The sequence below is a fragment of the Sus scrofa genome, chromosome 1 (genome assembly GCF_000003025.6).
Source record: "Sus scrofa isolate TJ Tabasco breed Duroc chromosome 1, Sscrofa11.1, whole genome shotgun sequence".
In the NCBI taxonomy this organism is placed as follows: domain Eukaryota; kingdom Metazoa; phylum Chordata; class Mammalia; order Artiodactyla; family Suidae; genus Sus; species Sus scrofa.
In genome coordinates this window covers 174,417,281-174,429,584 of record NC_010443.5, presented here as the reverse complement: position 1 = coordinate 174,429,584, position 12,304 = coordinate 174,417,281, and positions in this window count along the sequence as shown.

Genomic DNA, 12,304 nt, shown 5'->3' with positions numbered 1-12,304 from the left:
TTCTTGACTCTATTTATGGAATCATAATTTAATAATAATTGGATGAAATCTCCCATTCAAAAGATTCTTATGATTCTATAGTTATATATCATAATTTGGGAGGACTCTAAGATAGTCTTATGGCCTCCTTTTTAAAGTGTGGGATTTGAATACTCCTGTTTTCTTTCCAAATTTTGCAATATGCATCAATGGCACCTGCAGCACCTAGAATTGCTTTGTATTCTCATTTTGCCCTTATACTTAATATTCTTTTTGATTTTTATTATTTTCTTGGAACTTTGGAGTCCTGACACCCAGAGCATGGGCTTCCTCACCCTTTTGTGAAAGAAGTGCCCATATTTTTAAGAGCCCACCAAGTTTACAAACCTGGGTTCATAGCCTTGCATTTTCTTTGTCTCTCGAACTCTAACAATGTATACTTTTGGCAGAATCTGAAGTTTTCCATCCTGGAGATAACCATGCTGTACTGAAAATCCCTCTTTTGCCTCAGAGTTTTTAACTTCACAAATATTGAAGACACAGTCTGCCCCATATCATGAATGTCACCATTTCTTCACAAAAATTACAGGCAAAGAGGAAACATAGGTGATATTTGATGGACAATTGGGAGATAAAGAACTAAGAACAAGCTGGGTTGAAGATTTTGCCAGACCTTAAGTCAGTCAATACCTTCCTTCTAGAAGTGAAGAAGTTAAAATTTTCAATAGTAATGGGATTACTAGAATGACCAATTTACTGGAGGTCCATCCCCAGTGTTTGAGAGATTTTTTTTTAACAGTTCCAAAATCATTTTTAGTCATCAACAATGACTGTGATATTGCATCAGAGCTAGGAATTTTTAGAGTGATTAAATTTACTTCCTGGATACAATTTCTCCTTTTGTCTGTTGTTTGTCTCTGTCAGAAATTATAGTTCTATCTTTTTATCTAAATCACTGTCTTTGGAATCCCAATTAATAGAACATTTAAAGCATCATAAATAAATATCTTACTTTTCTTCATAATTTTGAATTTCCAAGTAATGTGTATGTAACTGATATTATTTCATGTAGTGGTTGAATCACTACCATCAATTGCTTACCACCTCTTTCTATGTAGCAATGGAACATGCCCTGAGTATTCTATTTCTTAAGTGTTCTCTTAATCATTTATAACATGTCAGTTTGGGTTTTAAGTCTTTCATGTGTTTCTTAGATTGTTTATTGTTTTCTTTCTCTGACATGTATAAATCTAGGATATAATGTCTGCTTTCCTTTTTTATCTTTTTGGTCTTGGACCCCCTCATCATTTGCTCTCCTACTATATTTCTCTGCACTCTCCCCTGAAGTATATTCCATGATGAGATGTGAAGACATTAAGACATAAATCTTATCAATGCTGTGGTCATCATATTGGATCATTCCACACAGAATATAACTTAGAGCAGGATATTATCTATTTCTGTCTACTATGGGCCTTTTAAAGATGGTTTATCTTCAATGTGTCTTAGAGAGCTAACTTTTTAAGATTTCTGACCATATTCCCCCAAGAAATATATAGATATGCTTTCTCAGATAAAAGCAAAATAAAACTATCACAAACAAAAATAACAATAATATTACCCTGAAACTATCAAATATTGCTTGATCTTAGTCCTCCATTCTGAAATCTTTCTCAATTTTCTTCAACCACTTTACTGTCTCTGTTTTCAAGAGGAGTGTTCCCAATTGCACTTATTATAGACTCTCTATCTGTAGTTTTGAGTGTTTTTCAATAGTTTTTTGGATCTGGATGGTCCCTATGAGCATAATTTTATTTATTTTTTTCTATAGTCTTGTTTCCCTTTCTTCCCTAAGTCACTTTGGGGCCCCACACCCTCCATCATCTATTAATAACATAATATACACAGGTCTGACTTTATTTCCTTTTATTGATTTTCACTATCCCACTGTTCTTGTTCTGAAAGTAAGGTTCAATTTGATTTTAAAATTATTATGTTTCTTATTGATATTCTGAGCAAATCTGTATTCTATAGTCAGAGAATTAAAATGTATAACCATTAATAATGATTTTATTTTATTTTTTCTATCTCAACCTAAGAAGAATATCTCATTCAAAAAACCGGGAAGGGGAGGGAGTGGGAGGGACTGGGAGCTTGGGGTAAATGAATAATGTAGCTTTCGAGATGGATTAGCAATGGGATCCTGCTGTGTAGCACTGGGAACTCTGTCTAGTCACTTATGATGGAACACTTAATGTGAGATAAAAGAATGTATACATGTATGTGTAACTGGGTCACCATGCTGTACAGTCGAAAAAAATATATGTAAAATTATAAAAGGCCAAAAAATAAAAGAGTCTGTGCTTTTCAGTTGGCTGACACAAAGATGGCTGTGGTGCACAATTCTCTAAAATCAAAAGATTTTGTCAGGTTTTAATTAATTAACCAGGATGAACCAAATTGAAATTATTGTTTAGAAATTGGTAACAAACCACATGAATCTAAGAATTAGAATCTTCAGTTTCTTATTTGTTCTTATGTGAAATTCACTACATCTACAAAGGAACAATTGAGGCCATGTTTCAATGCATTAAAGTTTAAAAATGGTGATAGATTGCAAATCACCAAATTTCTTTACCCCTCAGTATATCCACATACTATTTGATTTTGCAGTTTTTCTCACTAGAGTGGTAGATTTTGTTTGCCCTCTCTTTGAACTTGGGCTTACTTTAGAAATTATTCTGGCTAATAGAATCCTTTAGAAATAATGGAGTAGAGTTCTGAGTCATGGCCTTAAGAAAGCAACTTCTTGGAGTTCCTGTTTTGGCTCAGCGGGTTAAGAACCTAACATAGTGTCCATGAATGAGGATGCAGGTTTGATCCCTGGCCTCACTTAGTGGGTTAAGGATCTGGCATGGCTGTAAGCTGCCGTGTAGTTTGTAGATGTGGCTCAGTTCCTGAATTCCTGTGACTGTGGTGTAAACTGGCAACTGCAGCTCTGATTTGCCCCCAAGCCTGGGAACTTCCATGTGCTGTGGGTGCAGCAAAGAAAGGAAGGAAAGGAGGAAGTAGGGGAGGGAAGGAGGAAAGGAAAGGAAAAGAAAGGAAAGAAGAAAGGGAGAAAGGGAAACATCTTGTTTACTTGGAACCCTGCTTCTAACTCATGTTAGAGTTAGAACACCTACTAGTACCCCACCTACTTGAGAGGTAAAAGACATATCTAAGAGAGATGAGGCCATTACAGACCAGCCAACAGTCAGGCTATCCCCAAGCCTGTGAGAACCCAATCAAAATTAACAGAAAGTTTGCCCTATATATACCTGATACAGATATATGAATAAAACCAGGGTGGACTCCCAGCTCCCCTCTCACAAGTCTGTGGATTCCTATTAAACCTAATAGTTACTGTTTAAACAATTGACTTTTAGGTAGTTTGTTACATGGTGATGGTTGGTATTTAATACAGAGGATCGTGTGATAGAGCTCTGTGGTTTGCTGCCAAGGAATATGCAATATGCCCATTGTAAACTTAAGCTTTGGGACTATAGCCCTTGTTGAAAACAGAATACAGTAATTTCTTTCAGTAATACTTTGAAAACCTGTATACATAGCTTTTCCAATTTCCATGCAAGCCTTAATTGAAATTAAATGACTACCTGTCTCAGCCTCATCTTCAGTGTGAGTAAATGCTGGATTGTGTCAGGAGTATAGATAGACATATCCATGCTTGATTTTCCAGCAGCTAGTAGTCCTCTTTCCAAAGTGTACATCTAAAACCAGATTCATCTCAGGCCTGCAGAAACCTATCATTATGTTACAAAAGATGTTTTTTTTTTTCTTTTATATAGTTATTTGGTCCTTTAATTTCCTGCTTTATCCATATTTGTAAATTTTCTTTCTCCATATTTTGGTTATTCTGATTCAGGTTAAATAATCATATTTCCTCTGAGTGCTGAGGCAACAGAACATATGAATAGGAGACAGGTAGGAATTAAGGTATGTCTAGATTGAATAATATAGCTTGAACTTGTGGCCAAAATTCAGCTTCATAAACTTTTTAGCATAATTCAGAATTCTATGGATAAGCAATGAGATCCTGCTGTGTAGCACTGAGAACTATATCTAGGCACTTATGATGGAGCATGGTAATGTGAGAAAAAAGAATCTATAAATGTATGTGTAACTGGGTCACCATGCTGTACAGTAGCAAATTGGCAGAACACTGTAAACCAGGTATAATGAGAAAAAAAATTAAAAAAAATTCTTAAAAAATAATAATTTGGAGTTCTGTATTGATTCTGTCAGTTGTAGAATAGTTGGCTTCACCTTCCATTTGGAAAGGAAGTTAATACAAATGAAAAAATTAATTTTCAGGAAGTGTCAAAGGGAGCATGCACCACTAGCAAGTAGGTACTTCAGAGAGTGAAAGAATGAACAGCTTAGCAGCTGAGTAGTGGCCTTCAAAATATTAACCTAGTTAAGTAGACCTAGGATTCAGGATCCTTAAGTGGGAGCCATATTACCTCCTGTGAAGATAGTGAACAGATAGAAAGGGACCAAAAATTTTCCTTTGAGCATTCAGTGCAACCCTCTACCTTCCAAAGAATGGAGGCAGCAGAAAAAGCTTTTCCCCTTATAAAATATACTTTTTACGAAAGATAATAATGATTAATATTTTTGTTCTAAAACTATATCTCAAATTGTTCTGAATATATATTATAAAGTTTCCATTAAATTTTCACTAACACAAAATATTATAATGACATTGAGCATGAAATAATATTTTATTATGAAATATAGTTGAATAACTTGTAATTGGGATTTGCAGAAAGCCAATATGTGGATGTGGAATTCATTATTGCTGTTTTCTGGGCATTGGATTTCACTCCCTTTAATTTGGGCATATTTTTGTGACTAGCTTTGACCAATGAAATGTGAGATAAAATGATATGGATTACTTCCCAGCTGAAGCCTTTTAGAGCAATGTGTTATTCACTAGATCCCTTTGCATTCTTTGGAACTCCTTGAAGAATGTGAGAATACAGAATTTCCTTCATCTAAGGTCCTTGATGGAGAAAATACTTCTAATGAGTCACACTGAACATGTAAACTTATAAATCTTTGTTTAAGTCATGGAGATTTCAGTGTTGTTTATTACTGTTTCTTTGTTCTGTATATAATTCCATAAAAATATCTAAAAGCGTTATAAATGACTGATACCATAGTTTTGTGGTATGTTCGTACTCACTTATAGTGGTTTTGTTTTTTTGTTACCAATGGCTAGGAAGATGGCATTCTATTATTTTCAATGGAGAACTAGTTGGGAAACTGTAGCTTTGAAGTAACTTGAAAGGAAAATAATGTGCTTAAGGCAAATTTAGCTCTAAGAAAATAAGCTCGAATAAAGTAGTAGGGTATGTTAGTGCATACTGGTTGCTCACTGCATTTGACAAGAAATTATAGAGAAGAAATGAGCCTAGACTTTGCTGTCATTGTCTCAAAGATTGGTCACAGAGTAGAGAAAGATCAGAAATTTTGGGATTCCTAGGGGTGGAAAGATAACTAACTGCTTCTTAACCTCAAGTAGAAAAATATGAAATGGAGACATTTTCTTACCAAATCTCAGGCACAAGCCAATACCTCAATTGAGAAAATGGCTGACACATCCATTTTGTTAAAATGTCTCTACCACTAAAATGTCTCAGTGTAAAGTTACAACTAAGAGGATACTTTCAATAAATTCTTTTTTTTTTTTTCCTTTTTTAGGGCTACGCCTGTAGCATATGGAAGTTCCCAGGCCAGGTGTCAAATCAGAGCTGCAGCTGCTGGCCTGCACCATAGCTATAGCAGCACCAGATCCGACCTACATTTGCAACCTACACTATGGTTTGCGGCAACATGGAATCCTAAAACCGCTGAGTGAGGTCAGAGATTAAACCCACATCCTCTTGGACATTAATCAGGTTCTTAACCCATTGAGACACAATGGAAGCTTCCTCAATAAATCTTTTTAATTAGAAAAAAAAAAGTAGCTCAATGAAAAGAGACTAAATGTGTGGTTCTTCCAGTGAAGTCTTATATGTGGCAGAGAAAAGTAGTAAAATTGAGAAAGAGTCAAGTGTAGAGAAAACAAAGAAATATTAGAGAAACCTGAGAAATCTAGAAAAGATTGCATTCTTGCATTAATTTACAGAAATTAGTGCATGAGATTGATTTGATTCAACTAAATAAGAAGCCACTGAAGGTTTTAAAAGGATTTTACTGGCAAAGAAACCACCAGGTAGAGTAGAAATTTTAAAGTTATCTTTCTCCAAAACTTAAAATGACCCCAGCATTCTCCAGGTTGTAAATAAGATGAGAAGGCTGTTCAGTCTACAAAGATGCCTTTTCCCCTCTAGGGCCCAATATATATATATATGTCTAAGTAGAATAATGGGGATGAATCTCCAGAAGACAGAATCACAGACCAAGTAGAACAATAGAAGGGAAGCTCCTCCTAAGGTGTAGAATTGTGAACTAATTAAGAAATATTTACCTTTCAAAGGGGAAGTCCATGTCTGCCTAGGACTTCAGGATTTTTTAGCAAGTGGCGATAGGGCATATTTCCCAATCTTCCATATTCCAAGTTGAGTCCTTATTGTAGTTATACTCTCTCTCTTCCTCCATTATATACTATGTGCATAAGGAGCTCTTATTTGGTTTTAGGTCTCCAGATCAAGAAACGAGAATGATCCCATACTCACACCATATATGAAAGTAACTTCCATGTGAAATAAATATCCAAACTTTAAATGAAATTCTATTCATATTTATATCTCTATTTTCTTTTTAATCTCAAATTTTCAAATTGATAAGAACTTGACTTGGGATGTTTTAAATGGAACATTTTGAGGGTAGAGATCAAAAGGATGAATAATTGACTATTGGGATTAATGATGTTCGCTCACAGCAGTGGCATGAGTGATGTGGTACAAGAAAATAATTAGTCTCTAGAGTTAATCCTAACTCTTTTAGGTGCCTAACTTCATCAATCATTGTTTAAATTCTGTAGCTAATTTCTGGCTGGGTCAAAAAAGAAATTTCCCTAGATAATACATCATTAAATACACGTGGAATAGAATAAAGGGGAATGTGATATACTCTTGAGAATTTAATATTAAACCTCAAGAAAATCTTGCTGCCATATTGAATTTATGCTTCATATACTCCCACACCAGAGGATGAATTAACATAGAAGTATGTTTAGAAATAAAATATCAAGGATTTATATAGTTTTACAGAAGCTATACAGAAAAAAAAAACCAGAATCGTTAACACTGTGCTAGTAACTCTTTCTCTCTCTTTCTCACATATACACACACACACAGACACACACACGCAGCTTTAGACTACAAACAGTTTCTTTTGGAAAAACGCAACCTCGAAGAGTTTATTCTTTGATTGCCTGAAGCAAAATTATCTTACTGCAAAGCTCAGGGAAAAAAATAAAGCAACATTTTGTAAGGTATCAGCATAATTTCTGGCATGTTAATCTGGCACTGAGGCTTGAATGAATGTCATTTGATTCTCTGTTGGGGTTATGATAGCCTTTAACAGGAACATGTTTAGATTAGACAAACCAGAGGACAAGAGCATACAATATGTTGAAAGAGTCTGCTGATGCTGGGAATATTTCCATAAATGGACTAAAGACAATATATTTTTAAGAGCTTAATAAATTCTGTTTAAGATCCCTTGCTATTATTTTTTTTTTCTTTTAGGAGTCAGAAGAGTTTAAACCAAAAACTTTTTTTTTAAAATAAAAGCATAACCAACATATAGGTATACAGTATAATCGAGTTCAAATAACAACTCAAGCCCTGCTCCTTTGTCCCTACTGTTGTTTTCTCTTTCTTCTCCATCATAAAATATTCTCTTTGTGGAAAATTCTCAGTGTTGTACAGGTCTGTTAAAATATCCATTAGATACATTTAACATACCTCTTCAGCAACATGCCCCCTTTTTTTTTTTTGGCTCATCTTTATGGCAAATTTCCTCAAAATGTCTATAGTCCCTCTCACCACTTTCCTTCATCTAGGTTATCTGTCTATCCATGCACAAAATCTGTTGGTTTCAAGGTCATTGTTAGCGTCCTGGTTATTAAATATAATGATAAATTCTTAAACCATATCCAACTGGACCTATCAGTAGTAGTTGACACAAATAATTATCATAACTCCTCCTTGAAATCTTTCCTTCACCTACCTCAAGAAAACCTCTTGTTTTTCCTCCTATATTACTAAGTGTTCTCTTAAATAATAAAATATCCCTTCTGTTTTCTCCTCTCTGACCTGACCTCTATCTAAACCTTAGAGTGACACAAGGCTCAATCCTCAAAGATCTTTTCTTTATTAATATGAATTTTCTAATTGATTTCATTCATCAATAAGCATATACATCTCGTCTGTATGCTGGTGACTCCCAAATGTATGTGCTCAGTCATTATTCTTCTCTGAACTTTAAACATAAATTCCACTTGCAGTTTTATAGGCTTCTCAAAATTAATGTGTTTAAAACAGTTCTTGATTTTCACTATGAAACTCTCTGCCATTCTCAATCCCAAAATTGTAGGTCTATTCTTCCAATTGCTCAGGCCAAAACTCCAGAATAAGCCATAAAACTATTCTTTTTCTCTCATGTGTCAGCATAAACTGTGGTTTTAGACTTTAAAGTAGATCAAAATTCTAACCATGTTATGCCACCTCAAATCCTTGTACCCTTGTCCATATCACCATCATCTCTAAATTACTGCAACACTAAACTTCCACTTTTATTGTCCTACATTCCTTATGCTGTCATGCTCTCCATCCCTTCTTTCTCTGAAAATAAGGGAAAAATTCATATGGATTACCTCCTGACTTCCTTCAGATCTTTACTCAAATATCTCATTATCAGAAGGAATTTTCCTTATTCCTTTACCTAAAACAACACCTCATTTACTACTACTCTTATTTCCTATTCTGCTGAAGTTTTATTAGAGTACTTTTTACTTCCTGAGGTACTACTCATTCATTCATTTATTTGTTTTTTAATCTGTCATATCTCGCTAGAATGTAGACTCCACAATTTCTCAGTTTTGTCCACTGTTGTACCTAGAACACTGACTGACACAAGGTGTGTGATCAGTAAATATTTATTGAACCAATCCTAAACTTAACTTTGTTTCCAAGTAGGGTCTAGTCACACAAAACAGTACCTAACATTATACCTAAGTTTAAAATATATTTTTTTAACTCCCAATGTTCTTTAAAATCTAACTGCTACACTCTATATTTGTCTTTCATGTATATATTTGCACTGTAACCTTATACTCTGCTGGAAGGGGTTTATATGGGATGGAATAAGATGACCATGCAGAGAGAGTTAGATAAACAAAACAACAATGAATTACCAATAGGGTTATTATATGCTTCAGGAAGATGAGAGTCAAAACCACAATGAGATGTCTGCAATGATAAAGAATGCCAAACTCCTCTTTCTGATTTTTGTTGGGTGTACAGAAAGATCAATTATGATAAAAGGAAAGAAATAATTTAAACCTTTCTCAAAACCTCAGATAAATTAAACTTTATGCAAATATTCCCTTGGAAAGGAGTGTAGTTTTGGTGTCTTAATTTAAATACATCTGCTATAGATTTTTAAGATGAATACACAATTGACCCAAATCAGTGACATATTTTCTTTCTTATTGCTACCTATTCAAAAATCTATGAGAGAGGCACTGAGCAATGCTAACTTTTTGTCCTGAAAATCCCGTTTTATCAGCAGTTTTATCATAGTAAAAAAATTATGAACAGCAATAGGGAAATGGGGAAATAAGTTGTGGTTAGTCATGTAATTGAATATTGTACATAAGTAAATTAGATGTTTAAATTTCATAGAACTTCAAAATATTAATGCTTAATGAGAAAGCAAGTTAGAGAATGATAAGTGTATAACATAATAAAGTTACAATTAAAATAAATGTACTATATTTTTAATGTATACATGTATATCTATATAGAGTTGAATGAAAAAAAAAACAGCTTTAGAGAGATGTTAACTTTTGGTAAAATGGGAGCAAAAATGAGGCAGGTGGTGGCTTTTGTATTTATCTTTTAAATTTTACTCTTTAAAAACTTGAAAATCTGAAGCAAACATGGCAAGATGTTAACTTTCACTAAATCTAGTTGATAGGTATGAGCCTCTGCTACATTTTATTTTCTTTACCTTTTTCTCAGAAATATTTTGTAATTAAAAGGAAAATCTCTAATGAAAATTGTTTTACGTTATTTGCTTGTACACCTCTATTGCCTTGATATTTCCTTTTTTTGCCTTTTCTTATTTTTTAATTGTAATCAATTGTTATTTCCCCAATATATTTTTTGTTCTATGGTACAGAATGGTGACCCAGTTACACATACATGTACACATTCTTTTTTTCTCCTATTATCATGCTCCATGATAAGTGACTAGACATGGTACTCAGTGCTACACAGCAGGATCTCTTTGCTAATCCGTTTCAATAGCAATAGTTCGCATCTATTAACCCCAAGCTCTCAATCCATCATGCTCCCTCCCCCTCCCCCTTGGCAACCACAAGTCTGTTCTCCATGTCCATGAGTTTCTTTTCTGTGGAAAGGTTCATTTGTGCCTTATATTAGATTCCACATGTAAGTGATATATGGTATTTGTCTTTCTCTTTCTGACTTACTTCACTCAGTATGAGAGGCTCTAGTTCCATCCATGTTGCTGCAAATGGCATTATTTTGTTCTTTTTATGGCTGAGTAGTATTCATTGTGTATATATACCACTTCTTCCTAATCTAATTGTCTTTTGATGGATATTTGGGTAGTTTTCATGTCTTGGCTATTGTGGATAATGCTGCAATGAACATGCGGGTGCATGTGTCTTTTTTAAGGAAAAATTTGTCTGGATATATGCCCAAGAGTGAGATTGCAGGGTCATATGGTAGTTCTATGTATAGATTTCTAAAGTACCTCCATACTGTTCTCCAAAGTGGTTGTACCAGTGTAAATCCCCACCAACAGTGCAGGAGGGTTCCCTTTTCTTCACATCCCCTCCAGCATTTATTTTTTGTGGACCTATTAATAATGGCCATTCTGACTGGTGTGAGGTGGTATCTTGTGGTAGTTTTGATTTGCATTTCTCTAATAATCAGGACTCTTGAGCATTTTTTCATGTGCTTGTTGACCATTTGTATATCTTCCTTGGAAAAATGTCTATTCAGGTCTTTTGCCCATTTTTCCATTGGGTTGTTGGCTTTCTTGCTGTTGAGTTGCATATGTTGCTTGTATATTCTAGAGACTAAGCCCTTGTCTGTTGCATCATTTGAAACTATCTTCTCCCTTTCTGTAAGCTGTCTTTTTGTTTTCTTTTTGGTTTCCTTTGCTGTGACCATTTGATTAGGTCCCATTGGTTTATTTTTGACCATTTGATTAGGTCCCATTGGTTTATTTTTGCTCTTATTTCTGTTGCTTTGGGAGACTGACCTGAGAAGAGAGTCATAAGGTTGATGTCAGAGAATGTTTTGCCTATGTTCTCTTCCAGGAGTTTGATGGTGTCCTGTCTTATATTTAAGTCTTTCAGCCATTTTGAGTTTATTTTCTTGCATGGTGTGAGGGTGTGATCTAGTCCCATTGATTTCTTTGCAGCTGTCCTGGTTTCCCCACAATACTTGAGGAAAAGGCTGTCTTTTTCCCAGTTTATGTTCTTGCCTCCTTTGTCAAAGATTAATTGACCATAGGTGTCAGGGTTTATTTTTGGATTCTCTTTTCTGTTCCATTGGTCTGTATGTCTGTTTTGATATCAATGCCACACTGTCTTGATGATTGTGGCTTTGTAATATTGACTGAAGTCTGGGAGAGTTAAGATGCTTCCTGCTTGGTTTTTGTTCCTCAGGATTGCTTTGGCAATTCTGGGTCTTCTGTGGTTCCATATAAATTTTTGGATTGTTTGGTGTAGTTCTGTGAAAAATGTCATGGAATTTGATAGGGATTGCATTGAATCTGTAGATAGCTTTGGGTAGTATGTCCATTTTTACAATATTAATTTTTCCAACCCAGGAGCATGGAATATTGGAATATCTTTCCATTTCTTTACATCTTCTTTAATTTCCTTGATTAATGTTTTATATTTCGTGGCATATAAGTCTTTCACCTCCTTGGTCAGGTGTATTCCGAGGTATTTGATTTTTTGGGGTGCAATTTAAAAGGTATTGCATTTTTGTATTCCTTTTCTAATATTTCATTGTTAGAATACAGAAATATGACTGATTTCTGAATG